Source organism: Schistocerca nitens, unplaced genomic scaffold (assembly GCF_023898315.1).
Source record: "Schistocerca nitens isolate TAMUIC-IGC-003100 unplaced genomic scaffold, iqSchNite1.1 HiC_scaffold_385, whole genome shotgun sequence".
Taxonomy (NCBI): Eukaryota; Metazoa; Arthropoda; class Insecta; order Orthoptera; family Acrididae; genus Schistocerca; species Schistocerca nitens.
The window spans coordinates 25,513-38,541 of record NW_026045919.1 but is presented as its reverse complement, the minus strand read 5'-3'; the positions used below and the strand labels follow the sequence as shown (position 1 = coordinate 38,541).

Genomic DNA, 13,029 nt, shown 5'->3' with positions numbered 1-13,029 from the left:
GAGACCCTACGTTAATAGGCGGTGACAAGCTCTCAGGACGAACGACATGGAGTAATCGCGAAGTAACAGTCGGGGACTCAGAAAATAAAAGATGGAGGGTTCGCTTAACATAAAGGGCAGCAGCCTTGACACGGACATCGGTGAACGACAAGCCGCCCTCAAGACGCGGCTTCGTAAAAACATCACAACGTAATTTAAAAATGTGCCCCCGCCAAATATATCTGTTAATAAGCTGGACCATTTTTGCACCCTGCATTCGGGGAAGCGGAAACAACTGAGCAACGTAATATACTTTACATAAAACATAAGTGTCTAATACACGCTTTTTTTGCAGTAGCGGTATCGAACGCCATGAGTGTTCGAATAAAACACCTTGAAGCTTGGAAATGGCCACTTGCCAATTTTTTGCAGCCATACGAAGAGGACACCGTTCAAGATAGATACCTAAATGTGTATGGTGTTCAACAGCCATAACCCACGGAATAACCACACGTTCAAAGCCCCGCAAATTCAGGAGTTTGCTTTTACGGGGGTTAATACGAGAACCTGAGGCTGCAGAAAATTTATCTAGTTCCATTTTCAACAGCGGCACTTCTGCGGCGGAACGAAGCAAAACAACCAAATCATCAGCATAAGCTGTTGCTGTCTGGGTAACCCCAGAGATCGTAAGACCACGAAGTGTCGAGTTGAGACGTGTGAGGAGTGGTTGAAGGGAGAGAGCATAAAGGGTCATGGATAAAGGGCTACCTTGCGGGACGCCACGTTTAATATCAATGACCTTCGTCAGCTGGCCATTAATGTCAATCTTAGCAGAAATGCCAGTCGTCATATTCTTAAGTACCAGCAGCGCCTTTTCATTAAAACCGAGTCGGCGCAGCAGAAGCTCTAAAAACGAATGGGACACACGATCAAAAGCCTTACTAAAATCAACAAATAAAAGCGCACAGGAAATATTGGTGACAGCGACAATCGACACAATATCACGATACCCCGCCAGAGGCGTCAAGATGGAGCGCCCCGGAAAGCAGCTTTGACAAGGAGTTATCACAGGTGTAAGCAAGAGGGATAGACGTGCATTAACAGCCCTAGCAGCCGTCTTATAATCAAAATTTAAAAGGGTTAAAGGACGAAAGTCACTAGCTGTCTTCAAACCAGCAGCTTTCGGTATCAGGACAACCGTACCTCTCTTGAAATCGGCTGGAATTGAGCCACCATTCAAAATTTCATTTACTATATCCGTAAAAACAGGCCCTATAATAGGCCAAAAGCGAACAAAAAACTCCTTAGGAAGGCCATCCGGACCAGGAGATTTGTGAGATGGTGAACAAGCAATAAAAGCTGAAATTTCGTCTGCAGTAAAAGGAGCTAAAAATTCCGTATTATGGTCCTCTGTTAAAACTGATGGGATAGCAGTTAAAATCTCGTCATTATCAACCGGATCAGAATCAGCCACAGCATATAAGGTCTCATAGTAGCAGGTAAGTTCATGGGTTATTTGATTCTGTAAGGTAAGCCGGCGACCATCAGCTGCCATTAACCACTCGGCCACGACTGCCTGTGGCAATATCGACTTCCGGCAAGTGAAAGTGACATCTTTAGAAGCAATCCGATGGCAGAAAGCGGCGTGGCCTCACTCTTTTCTCTAGTGTTTCCATTGCCAGCACATTAGCCGTTACGAAAGTGTATTAATTTTCGCCCAGACAGGGGCTTGAACCCAACACCCTTTGGTTGAAAACCTAACGCTCTACCGACTGAGCTACCGTACAGCTGCGTGGTGTGCGAGTGATTCACATGTCGTAATTACTGGCTTATGGCTCCAATGGCGACTTCACCGACTTCCCACTGACGCACCGCTGACGCTGCTTTTCTGTCGTCTTAAGCGGTGGACATACTTGCAAGTAGCTGCGAGATCTTAACAAAAGAAACGCTGCACCATTGCTTTTGCCGCACTCGAATGACTGAATTTCGATTCTTAAAAAGAAATGAATGTTCGCTCTGTCCAACACTTCCAAGCACATCTGTGTACTCACAAACTCGGCGTCGGCGCGAGAAAATGACGGGAGCGCACTCGTGGGCCTGCGACGGCTTTCTGCAGTCCCAGCGTCAGTGCGAGGTGAACCGGTAGCCACAGGAAGCAGCGGCCGTTGCGAAACTCAGTATTCTTAAATTTTCGTCTTGTTGAGAGTGGCGTCATTGGTTTGCATCCGCGTTCACGTGTGTGAAAATATTTGCTGCTCTTTACGCAAAATCGCACGCAGCCGGTAGGACTCGAACCTACGCTCCCAGAGGGAATCTGATTTCGAGTCAGACGCCTTAACCACTCGGCCACGACTGCCGGTAGCGCGAGTTCTGCCGACACATGCAACTGCTACCGTTTAAAGCACTGTGGTGTCAGGAAACGGCGTAGTTGCATTCTTTTCCGTAGTGTTTCCACCTCTACTAGACGAATCACTACCAAAGTATTAAAATTTCCGCCCGGACAGGGACTTGAACCCTGGACCCTTAGGTTAAAAGCCTAATGCTCTACCGACTGAGCTATCCGGGCTCACAAGACGTTTGTAAACCTTCCACGATACACAACTGCACATTGACTCATGTCCTTTACTGTTGTGCACTCGCTGCATGGAGCTGTAACTAATAAAACGTCGCCTGGATGCTGTCTACAAACTTATCGTGCTAAGCTCGTAACAGACTATCGAAGAATGCTGACACATGACGCAAGAACAAATTGCAGCAATCGTTACGTCTCATACGTTGGAGCAGAGGATTTACGTGTTCTGTCGACACTCACTGGGCAACTGGAAAATTCACAAGCATTTCGAATGCAATGTTTCCCACGTTTTCGCTCATTTCACGGTTCCGTTGGAGACGTTCTTCACGTCCTGACACAAAAAAGGGAACGCAATAGGTAGGACTTTTTTTTTATTTTCTTGCTTCCCAGGCATTTGCCTACTGTGTTCCTCTTATGGCATGCACTGGACAACCAGAACAGCTACAGGAGGGAGTCATTTTTGTTCTCGGCGGTAGTTACATTATCACAAACTCAGAGCAATTCCATTGGCGTCAGCTTCAAAACGAATGCATGCCGAAACCCGGGATCGAACCAGGGACCTTTAGATCTTCAGTCTAACGCTCTCCCAACTGAGCTATTTCGGCTGACGTTGAACGTCTCTGTTTTGCACGTCTTCGTTGACCTCTGCCCCGTCGCCAATTTCACAGTCATCTTCATCTGATAAGACACAGGGACGCTGAAAGGCGAGCAGCAGATGCAGTGAAGTACCACACACATTTCTTCTGCTTCCATCATCGTAACAAGCAAACACTTCGACTCGATTCATGTAATATTGACTTCGCTGACGCTAGAAAACCTGTGCTATATCGATGCCACGTGCAACTCGTGTGCAAAGAACGAGACACAAGAAGCAGTGAGCCTCTCCAGCGTGTGAGAGGCAGCATCTAGCAGATACACACGGTAAAACATTTGACTTGCGCTAGCTCATAAATTGCTACACGTCATCGTCTGCAAGCTAAAATGGACACATCTGCACTGCCCAGAGAGGTGACACTTGCACTGACACCTGGTGGACGGCTGTGAGACGAGGAGATGAGCTGTGGCTTCTGGGCGCGACTGTAGCGCTGCACCCTGCACATTGCTGGCGATCCACGTGTTTAGTGGAGACGCAACCGCTAGGATGCAGCTGAACGTCCTTCTTCTGAGAGCGAGAAAATTTTCGCAGTCGGCAGGACTCGAACCTACGCTCCCAGAGGGAATCTGATTTCAAGTCAGACGCCTTAACCACTTTTTTTTTTTTTTTTTTTTTTTTATACTCGAACCCACAATCCCCGGTTTAGGAGACCGATGCCTTATCCATTTTTTTTTTTTTGCCTTATCCATTTTTTTTTAACGCCTTAACCACTTTTTTTTTATCTTTTTTTTTGTCTCCTTGCAGCTCGGTGGAGGCGTGTTGGGCAGGGGTCGAATCCCGAGGCCTGGCCATGACGTCTCCTCCTCCCTGCACTGAAGCACAGTCGCACCAAGACGTAGTAATTGTCCTTGGTTCAGAGTCTTATGATACTTATATGTGGACACGGGGGTCATGATGCGTCGTCTATCCAAACAGGTAAAAGCTTGGCAGGAAGGTAAAAGAACTAAGAACTAGCGAGAATGTCTTCCGTATCATGAAGTGAGATCAGTATGCCCCTATACCGGTGCCATTAATGCATCTGGCGCAGTAATTATCAATAGAAGTGGAAACTTAACCAATCCCCTGCTTTTCGAAAACAATACTAAGCATATTCGCAAAGTCCCTCTTAAGATGTGGGAAAGATTTTTGCGTCCAGTACTCATGAAGCATGTAACCAATAAACGAAATAAAATCGGAAAGACCATCACCATCAACCACTGCAAAAATGTAACGGCCAAGAAGCCACATAATGGTGTTGTTCTTTGTCCGGGGATAAAAAACCGTGTCCGGCCAGCAGAGGATATCAGTTGTAAATGCCGATTCCGAACTCCTGGTGAGTAACGCCAATTGTCGGCGCAGCCAGTACCACATGCGAAGACGGTCAGCGCAGGTAAATCGGTGTGGGAGCGTATCAACACAACCACACGTTTGACAAAGCGGAGAGACACATAAACCTATACGATGAAGTCGTACGTTCGTAGGAATCAGCTGATTAACCACCTTATACCATAGGGAGGCAACAGTTGCTGAATGAACGGGTAAGCTAATATTCGTCCATATGTTACGCCAATTAAAACGGGGATACTGCAAAACAATCGGGTTGGAAGAAAACGACCTGTGCCATTTGGCAAGCAGTGTTCGCGTAGTAAAAACAGGACGACGTTGTAAGTGGAGATCCAGGTAACTAATCTCAATGTAGAAGTCCCGAACATGTCGTAGCTTCGCATTTAGAGACCCTACGTTAATAGGCGGTGACAAGCTCTCAGGACGAACGACATGGAGTAATCGCGAAGTAACAGTCGGGGACTCAGAAAATAAAAGATGGAGGGTTCGCTTAACATAAAGGGCAGCAGCCTTGACACGGACATCGGTGAACGACAAGCCGCCCTCAAGACGCGGCTTCGTAAAAACATCACAACGTAATTTAAAAATGTGCCCCCGCCAAATATATCTGTTAATAAGCTGGACCATTTTTGCACCCTGCATTCGGGGAAGCGGAAACAACTGAGCAACGTAATATACTTTACATAAAACATAAGTGTCTAATACACGCTTTTTTTGCAGTAGCGGTATCGAACGCCATGAGTGTTCGAATAATACACCTTGAAGCTTGGAAATGGCCACTTGCCAATTTTTTGCAGCCATACGAAGAGGACACCGTTCAAGATAGATACCTAAATGTGTATGGTGTTCAACAGCCATAACCCACGGAATAACCACACGTTCAAAGCCCCGCAAATTCAGGAGTTTGCTTTTACGGGGGTTAATACGAGAACCTGAGGCTGCAGAAAATTTATCTAGTTCCATTTTCAACAGCGGCACTTCTGCGGCGGAACGAAGCAAAACAACCAAATCATCAGCATAAGCTGTTGCTGTCTGGGTAACCCCAGAGATCGTAAGACCACGAAGTGTCGAGTTGAGACGTGTGAGGAGTGGTTGAAGGGAGAGAGCATAAAGGGTCATGGATAAAGGGCTACCTTGCGGGACGCCACGTTTAATATCAATGACCTTCGTCAGCTGGCCATTAATGTCAATCTTAGCAGAAATGCCAGTCGTCATATTCTTAAGTACCAGCAGCGCCTTTTCATTAAAACCGAGTCGGCGCAGCAGAAGCTCTAAAAACGAATGGGACACACGATCAAAAGCCTTACTAAAATCAACAAATAAAAGCGCACAGGAAATATTGGTGACAGCGACAATCGACACAATATCACGATACCCCGCCAGAGGCGTCAAGATGGAGCGCCCCGGAAAGCAGCTTTGACAAGGAGTTATCACAGGTGTAAGCAAGAGGGATAGACGTGCATTAACAGCCCTAGCAGCCGTCTTATAATCAAAATTTAAAAGGGTTAAAGGACGAAAGTCACTAGCTGTCTTCAAACCAGCAGCTTTCGGTATCAGGACAACCGTACCTCTCTTGAAATCGGCTGGAATTGAGCCACCATTCAAAATTTCATTTACTATATCCGTAAAAACAGGCCCTATAATAGGCCAAAAGCGAACAAAAAACTCCTTAGGAAGGCCATCCGGACCAGGAGATTTGTGAGATGGTGAACAAGCAATAAAAGCTGAAATTTCGTCTGCAGTAAAAGGAGCTAAAAATTCCGTATTATGGTCCTCTGTTAAAACTGATGGGATAGCAGTTAAAATCTCGTCATTATCAACCGGATCAGAATCAGCCACAGCATATAAGGTCTCATAGTAGCAGGTAAGTTCATGGGTTATTTGATTCTGTAAGGTAAGCCGGCGACCATCAGCTGCCATTAACCACTCGGCCACGACTGCCTGTGGCAATATCGACTTCCGGCAAGTGAAAGTGACATCTTTAGAAGCAATCCGATGGCAGAAAGCGGCGTGGCCTCACTCTTTTCTCTAGTGTTTCCATTGCCAGCACATTAGCCGTTACGAAAGTGTATTAATTTTCGCCCAGACAGGGGCTTGAACCCAACACCCTTTGGTTGAAAACCTAACGCTCTACCGACTGAGCTACCGTACAGCTGCGTGGTGTGCGAGTGATTCACATGTCGTAATTACTGGCTTATGGCTCCAATGGCGACTTCACCGACTTCCCACTGACGCACCGCTGACGCTGCTTTTCTGTCGTCTTAAGCGGTGGACATACTTGCAAGTAGCTGCGAGATCTTAACAAAAGAAACGCTGCACCATTGCTTTTGCCGCACTCGAATGACTGAATTTCGATTCTTAAAAAGAAATGAATGTTCGCTCTGTCCAACACTTCCAAGCACATCTGTGTACTCACAAACTCGGCGTCGGCGCGAGAAAATGACGGGAGCGCACTCGTGGGCCTGCGACGGCTTTCTGCAGTCCCAGCGTCAGTGCGAGGTGAACCGGTAGCCACAGGAAGCAGCGGCCGTTGCGAAACTCAGTATTCTTAAATTTTCGTCTTGTTGAGAGTGGCGTCATTGGTTTGCATCCGCGTTCACGTGTGTGAAAATATTTGCTGCTCTTTACGCAAAATCGCACGCAGCCGGTAGGACTCGAACCTACGCTCCCAGAGGGAATCTGATTTCGAGTCAGACGCCTTAACCACTCGGCCACGACTGCCGGTAGCGCAAGTTCTGCCGACACATGCAACTGCTACCGTTTAAAGCACTGTGGTGTCAGGAAACGGCGTAGTTGCATTCTTTTCCGTAGTGTTTCCACCTCTACTAGACGAATCACTACCAAAGTATTAAAATTTCCGCCCGGACAGGGACTTGAACCCTGGACCCTTAGGTTAAAAGCCTAATGCTCTACCGACTGAGCTATCCGGGCTCACAAGACGTTTGTAAACCTTCCACGATACACAACTGCACATTGACTCATGTCCTTTACTGTTGTGCACTCGCTGCATGGAGCTGTAACTAATAAAACGTCGCCTGGATGCTGTCTACAAACTTATCGTGCTAAGCTCGTAACAGACTATCGAAGAATGCTGACACATGACGCAAGAACAAATTGCAGCAATCGTTACGTCTCATACGTTGGAGCAGAGGATTTACGTGTTCTGTCGACACTCACTGGGCAACTGGAAAATTCACAAGCATTTCGAATGCAATGTTTCCCACGTTTTCGCTCATTTCACGGTTCCGTTGGAGACGTTCTTCACGTCCTGACACAAAAAAGGGAACGCAATAGGTAGGACTTTTTTTTTATTTTCTTGCTTCCCAGGCATTTGCCTACTGTGTTCCTCTTATGGCATGCACTGGACAACCAGAACAGCTACAGGAGGGAGTCATTTTTGTTCTCGGCGGTAGTTACATTATCACAAACTCAGAGCAATTCCATTGGCGTCAGCTTCAAAACGAATGCATGCCGAAACCCGGGATCGAACCAGGGACCTTTAGATCTTCAGTCTAACGCTCTCCCAACTGAGCTATTTCGGCTGACGTTGAACGTCTCTGTTTTGCACGTCTTCGTTGACCTCTGCCCCGTCGCCAATTTCACAGTCATCTTCATCTGATAAGACACAGGGACGCTGAAAGGCGAGCAGCAGATGCAGTGAAGTACCACACACATTTCTTCTGCTTCCATCATCGTAACAAGCAAACACTTCGACTCGATTCATGTAATATTGACTTCGCTGACGCTAGAAAACCTGTGCTATATCGATGCCACGTGCAACTCGTGTGCAAAGAACGAGACACAAGAAGCAGTGAGCCTCTCCAGCGTGTGAGAGGCAGCATCTAGCAGATACACACGGTAAAACATTTGACTTGCGCTAGCTCATAAATTGCTACACGTCATCGTCTGCAAGCTAAAATGGACACATCTGCACTGCCCAGAGAGGTGACACTTGCACTGACACCTGGTGGACGGCTGTGAGACGGGGAGATGAGCTGTGGCTTCTGGGCGCGACTGTAGCGCTGCACCCTGCACATTGCTGGCGATCCACGTGTTTAGTGGAGACGCAACCGCTAGGATGCAGCTGAACGTCCTTCTTCTGAGAGCGAGAAAATTTTCGCAGTCGGCAGGACTCGAACCTACGCTCCCAGAGGGAATCTGATTTCAAGTCAGACGCCTTAACCACTCGGCCACGACTGCTGGTGGCGGAAATGTCTCCCGACAACGGAAACTGCCATCTTTAGAAGCAATCTGATGGCAGAAAGCGGCGTGGCCTCACTCATTTCTGTAAGGTTTCCATTGGCCGTTTCCAAAATGTAATAATTTTCGCCCAGACAGGGACTTGAACCCAGGACCATTTGATTGAGAACCTACCGCTCTGCCGACTGAGCTATGCGGGCCCACGCACGAGCATTATCGTACAGCTGCGTGGTGTCCGAGTGATTCGCATGTCGTAATTGCTGGCTTATGGCTCCAATGGCGACTTCACCGACTTCCCACTGACGCACCGCTGACGCTGCTTTTCTGTCGTCTTAAGCGGTGGACATACTTGCAAGTAGCTGCGAGATCTTAACAAAAGAAACGCTGCACCATTGCTTTTGCCGCACTCGAATGACTGAATTTCGATTCTTAAAAAGAAATGAATGTTCGCTCTGTCCAACACTTCCAAGCACATCTGTGTACTCACAAACTCGGCGTCGGCGCGAGAAAATGACGGGAGCGCACTCGTGGGCCTGCGACGGCTTTCTGCAGTCCCAGCGTCAGTGCGAGGTGAACCGGTAGCCACAGGAAGCAGCGGCCGTTGCGAAACTCAGTATTCTTAAATTTTCGTCTTGTTGAGAGTGGCGTCATTGGTTTGCATCCGCGTTCACGTGTGTGAAAATATTTGCTGCTCTTTACGCAAAATCGCACGCAGCCGGTAGGACTCGAACCTACGCTCCCAGAGGGAATCTGATTTCGAGTCAGACGCCTTAACCACTCGGCCACGACTGCCGGTAGCGCGAGTTCTGCCGACACATGCAACTGCTACCGTTTAAAGCACTGTGGTGTCAGGAAACGGCGTAGTTGCATTCTTTTCCGTAGTGTTTCCACCTCTACTAGACGAATCACTACCAAAGTATTAAAATTTCCGCCCGGACAGGGACTTGAACCCTGGACCCTTAGGTTAAAAGCCTAATGCTCTACCGACTGAGCTATCCGGGCTCACAAGACGTTTGTAAACCTTCCACGATACACAACTGCACATTGACTCATGTCCTTTACTGTTGTGCACTCGCTGCATGGAGCTGTAACTAATAAAACGTCGCCTGGATGCTGTCTACAAACTTATCGTGCTAAGCTCGTAACAGACTATCGAAGAATGCTGACACATGACGCAAGAACAAATTGCAGCAATCGTTACGTCTCATACGTTGGAGCAGAGGATTTACGTGTTCTGTCGACACTCACTGGGCAACTGGAAAATTCACAAGCATTTCGAATGCAATGTTTCCCACGTTTTCGCTCATTTCACGGTTCCGTTGGAGACGTTCTTCACGTCCTGACACAAAAAAGGGAACGCAATAGGTAGGACTTTTTTTTTATTTTCTTGCTTCCCAGGCATTTGCCTACTGTGTTCCTCTTATGGCATGCACTGGACAACCAGAACAGCTACAGGAGGGAGTCATTTTTGTTCTCGGCGGTAGTTACATTATCACAAACTCAGAGCAATTCCATTGGCGTCAGCTTCAAAACGAATGCATGCCGAAACCCGGGATCGAACCAGGGACCTTTAGATCTTCAGTCTAACGCTCTCCCAACTGAGCTATTTCGGCTGACGTTGAACGTCTCTGTTTTGCACGTCTTCGTTGACCTCTGCCCCGTCGCCAATTTCACAGTCATCTTCATCTGATAAGACACAGGGACGCTGAAAGGCGAGCAGCAGATGCAGTGAAGTACCACACACATTTCTTCTGCTTCCATCATCGTAACAAGCAAACACTTCGACTCGATTCATGTAATATTGACTTCGCTGACGCTAGAAAACCTGTGCTATATCGATGCCACGTGCAACTCGTGTGCAAAGAACGAGACACAAGAAGCAGTGAGCCTCTCCAGCGTGTGAGAGGCAGCATCTAGCAGATACACACGGTAAAACATTTGACTTGCGCTAGCTCATAAATTGCTACACGTCATCGTCTGCAAGCTAAAATGGACACATCTGCACTGCCCAGAGAGGTGACACTTGCACTGACACCTGGTGGACGGCTGTGAGACGGGGAGATGAGCTGTGGCTTCTGGGCGCGACTGTAGCGCTGCACCCTGCACATTGCTGGCGATCCACGTGTTTAGTGGAGACGCAACCGCTAGGATGCAGCTGAACGTCCTTCTTCTGAGAGCGAGAAAATTTTCGCAGTCGGCAGGACTCGAACCTACGCTCCCAGAGGGAATCTGATTTCAAGTCAGACGCCTTAACCACTCGGCCACGACTGCTGGTGGCGGAAATGTCTCCCGACAACGGAAACTGCCATCTTTAGAAGCAATCTGATGGCAGAAAGCGGCGTGGCCTCACTCATTTCTGTAAGGTTTCCATTGGCCGTTTCCAAAATGTAATAATTTTCGCCCAGACAGGGACTTGAACCCAGGACCATTTGATTGAGAACCTACCGCTCTGCCGACTGAGCTATGCGGGCCCACGCACGAGCATTATCGTACAGCTGCGTGGTGTCCGAGTGATTCGCATGTCGTAATTGCTGGCTTATGGCTCCAATGGCGACTTCACCGACTTCCCACTGACGCACCGCTGACGCTGCTTTTCTGTCGTCTTAAGCGGTGGACATACTTGCAAGTAGCTGCGAGATCTTAACAAAAGAAGCGCTGCACCATTGCTTTTGCCGCACTCGAATGACTGAATTTCGATTCTTAAAAAGAAATGAATGTTCGCTCTGTCCAACACTTCCAAGCACATCTGTGTACTCACAAACTCGGCGTCGGCGCGAGAAAATGACGGGAGCGCACTCGTGGGCCTGCGACGGCTTTCTGCAGTCCCAGCGTCAGTGCGAGGTGAACCGGTAGCCACAGGAAGCAGCGGCCGTTGCGAAACTCAGTATTCTTAAATTTTCGTCTTGTTGAGAGTGGCGTCATTGGTTTGCATCCGCGTTCACGTGTGTGAAAATATTTGCTGCTCTTTACGCAAAATCGCACGCAGCCGGTAGGACTCGAACCTACGCTCCCAGAGGGAATCTGAGTTCGAGTCAGACGCCTTAACCACTCGGCCACGACTGCCGGTAGCGCGAGTTCTGCCGACACATGCAACTGCTACCGTTTAAAGCACTGTGGTGTCAGGAAACGGCGTAGTTGCATTCTTTTCCGTAGTGTTTCCACCTCTACTAGACGAATCACTACCAAAGTATTAAAATTTCCGCCCGGACAGGGACTTGAACCCTGGACCCTTAGGTTAAAAGCCTAATGCTCTACCGACTGAGCTATCCGGGCTCACAAGACGTTTGTAAACCTTCCACGATACACAACTGCACATTGACTCATGTCCTTTACTGTTGTGCACTCGCTGCATGGAGCTGTAACTAATAAAACGTCGCCTGGATGCTGTCTACAAACTTATCGTGCTAAGCTCGTAACAGACTATCGAAGAATGCTGACACATGACGCAAGAACAAATTGCAGCAATCGTTACGTCTCATACGTTGGAGCAGAGGATTTACGTGTTCTGTCGACACTCACTGGGCAACTGGAAAATTCACAAGCATTTCGAATGCAATGTTTCCCACGTTTTCGCTCATTTCACGGTTCCGTTGGAGACGTTCTTCACGTCCTGACACAAAAAAGGGAACGCAATAGGTAGGACTTTTTTTTTATTTTCTTGCTTCCCAGGCATTTGCCTACTGTGTTCCTCTTATGGCATGCACTGGACAACCAGAACAGCTACAGGAGGGAGTCATTTTTGTTCTCGGCGGTAGTTACATTATCACAAACTCAGAGCAATTCCATTGGCGTCAGCTTCAAAACGAATGCATGCCGAAACCCGGGATCGAACCAGGGACCTTTAGATCTTCAGTCTAACGCTCTCCCAACTGAGCTATTTCGGCTGACGTTGAACGTCTCTGTTTTGCACGTCTTCGTTGACCTCTGCCCCGTCGCCAATTTCACAGTCATCTTCATCTGATAAGACACAGGGACGCTGAAAGGCGAGCAGCAGATGCAGTGAAGTACCACACACATTTCTTCTGCTTCCATCATCGTAACAAGCAAACACTTCGACTCGATTCATGTAATATTGACTTCGCTGACGCTAGAAAACCTGTGCTATATCGATGCCACGTGCAACTCGTGTGCAAAGAACGAGACACAAGAAGCAGTGAGCCTCTCCAGCGTGTGAGAGGCAGCATCTAGCAGATACACACGGTAAAACATTTGACTTGCGCTAGCTCATAAATTGCTACACGTCATCGTCTGCAAGCTAAAATGGACACATCTGCACTGCCCAGAGAGGTGACACTTGCAC

General features: G+C 47.9%; 14 non-coding genes across 14 annotated transcripts; all 14 read right to left on the bottom strand.

Moving 5' to 3' along the window:
• Positions 1-2,253: 2,253 nt before the first annotated feature.
• Trnas-cga (transfer RNA serine (anticodon CGA)) lies at positions 2,254-2,335 on the bottom strand. Its single transcript has one exon. It is a non-coding gene; the product is annotated as a tRNA-Ser (tRNA).
• A 137-nt stretch (positions 2,336-2,472) lies between these two features.
• Trnak-uuu (transfer RNA lysine (anticodon UUU)) lies at positions 2,473-2,545 on the bottom strand. Its single transcript has one exon. It is a non-coding gene; the product is annotated as a tRNA-Lys (tRNA).
• Positions 2,546-3,083: 538 nt separating this feature from the next.
• Trnaf-gaa (transfer RNA phenylalanine (anticodon GAA)) lies at positions 3,084-3,156 on the bottom strand. The gene has a single exon. It is a non-coding gene; the product is annotated as a tRNA-Phe (tRNA).
• A 4,012-nt stretch (positions 3,157-7,168) lies between these two features.
• Trnas-cga (transfer RNA serine (anticodon CGA)) lies at positions 7,169-7,250 on the bottom strand. The gene has a single exon. It is a non-coding gene; the product is annotated as a tRNA-Ser (tRNA).
• Positions 7,251-7,387: 137 nt separating this feature from the next.
• On the bottom strand, positions 7,388-7,460 carry Trnak-uuu (transfer RNA lysine (anticodon UUU)). Its single transcript has one exon. It is a non-coding gene; the product is annotated as a tRNA-Lys (tRNA).
• A 538-nt stretch (positions 7,461-7,998) lies between these two features.
• On the bottom strand, positions 7,999-8,071 carry Trnaf-gaa (transfer RNA phenylalanine (anticodon GAA)). The gene has a single exon. It is a non-coding gene; the product is annotated as a tRNA-Phe (tRNA).
• Positions 8,072-8,647: 576 nt separating this feature from the next.
• On the bottom strand, positions 8,648-8,729 carry Trnas-uga (transfer RNA serine (anticodon UGA)). Its single transcript has one exon. It is a non-coding gene; the product is annotated as a tRNA-Ser (tRNA).
• A 710-nt stretch (positions 8,730-9,439) lies between these two features.
• On the bottom strand, positions 9,440-9,521 carry Trnas-cga (transfer RNA serine (anticodon CGA)). Its single transcript has one exon. It is a non-coding gene; the product is annotated as a tRNA-Ser (tRNA).
• Positions 9,522-9,658: 137 nt separating this feature from the next.
• On the bottom strand, positions 9,659-9,731 carry Trnak-uuu (transfer RNA lysine (anticodon UUU)). The gene has a single exon. It is a non-coding gene; the product is annotated as a tRNA-Lys (tRNA).
• A 538-nt stretch (positions 9,732-10,269) lies between these two features.
• On the bottom strand, positions 10,270-10,342 carry Trnaf-gaa (transfer RNA phenylalanine (anticodon GAA)). Its single transcript has one exon. It is a non-coding gene; the product is annotated as a tRNA-Phe (tRNA).
• A 576-nt stretch (positions 10,343-10,918) lies between these two features.
• Positions 10,919-11,000, bottom strand: Trnas-uga (transfer RNA serine (anticodon UGA)). Its single transcript has one exon. It is a non-coding gene; the product is annotated as a tRNA-Ser (tRNA).
• A 710-nt stretch (positions 11,001-11,710) lies between these two features.
• Trnas-cga (transfer RNA serine (anticodon CGA)) lies at positions 11,711-11,792 on the bottom strand. Its single transcript has one exon. It is a non-coding gene; the product is annotated as a tRNA-Ser (tRNA).
• Positions 11,793-11,929: 137 nt separating this feature from the next.
• On the bottom strand, positions 11,930-12,002 carry Trnak-uuu (transfer RNA lysine (anticodon UUU)). Its single transcript has one exon. It is a non-coding gene; the product is annotated as a tRNA-Lys (tRNA).
• Positions 12,003-12,540: 538 nt separating this feature from the next.
• Trnaf-gaa (transfer RNA phenylalanine (anticodon GAA)) lies at positions 12,541-12,613 on the bottom strand. Its single transcript has one exon. It is a non-coding gene; the product is annotated as a tRNA-Phe (tRNA).
• Between the last annotated feature and the right edge of the window lie 416 nt (positions 12,614-13,029).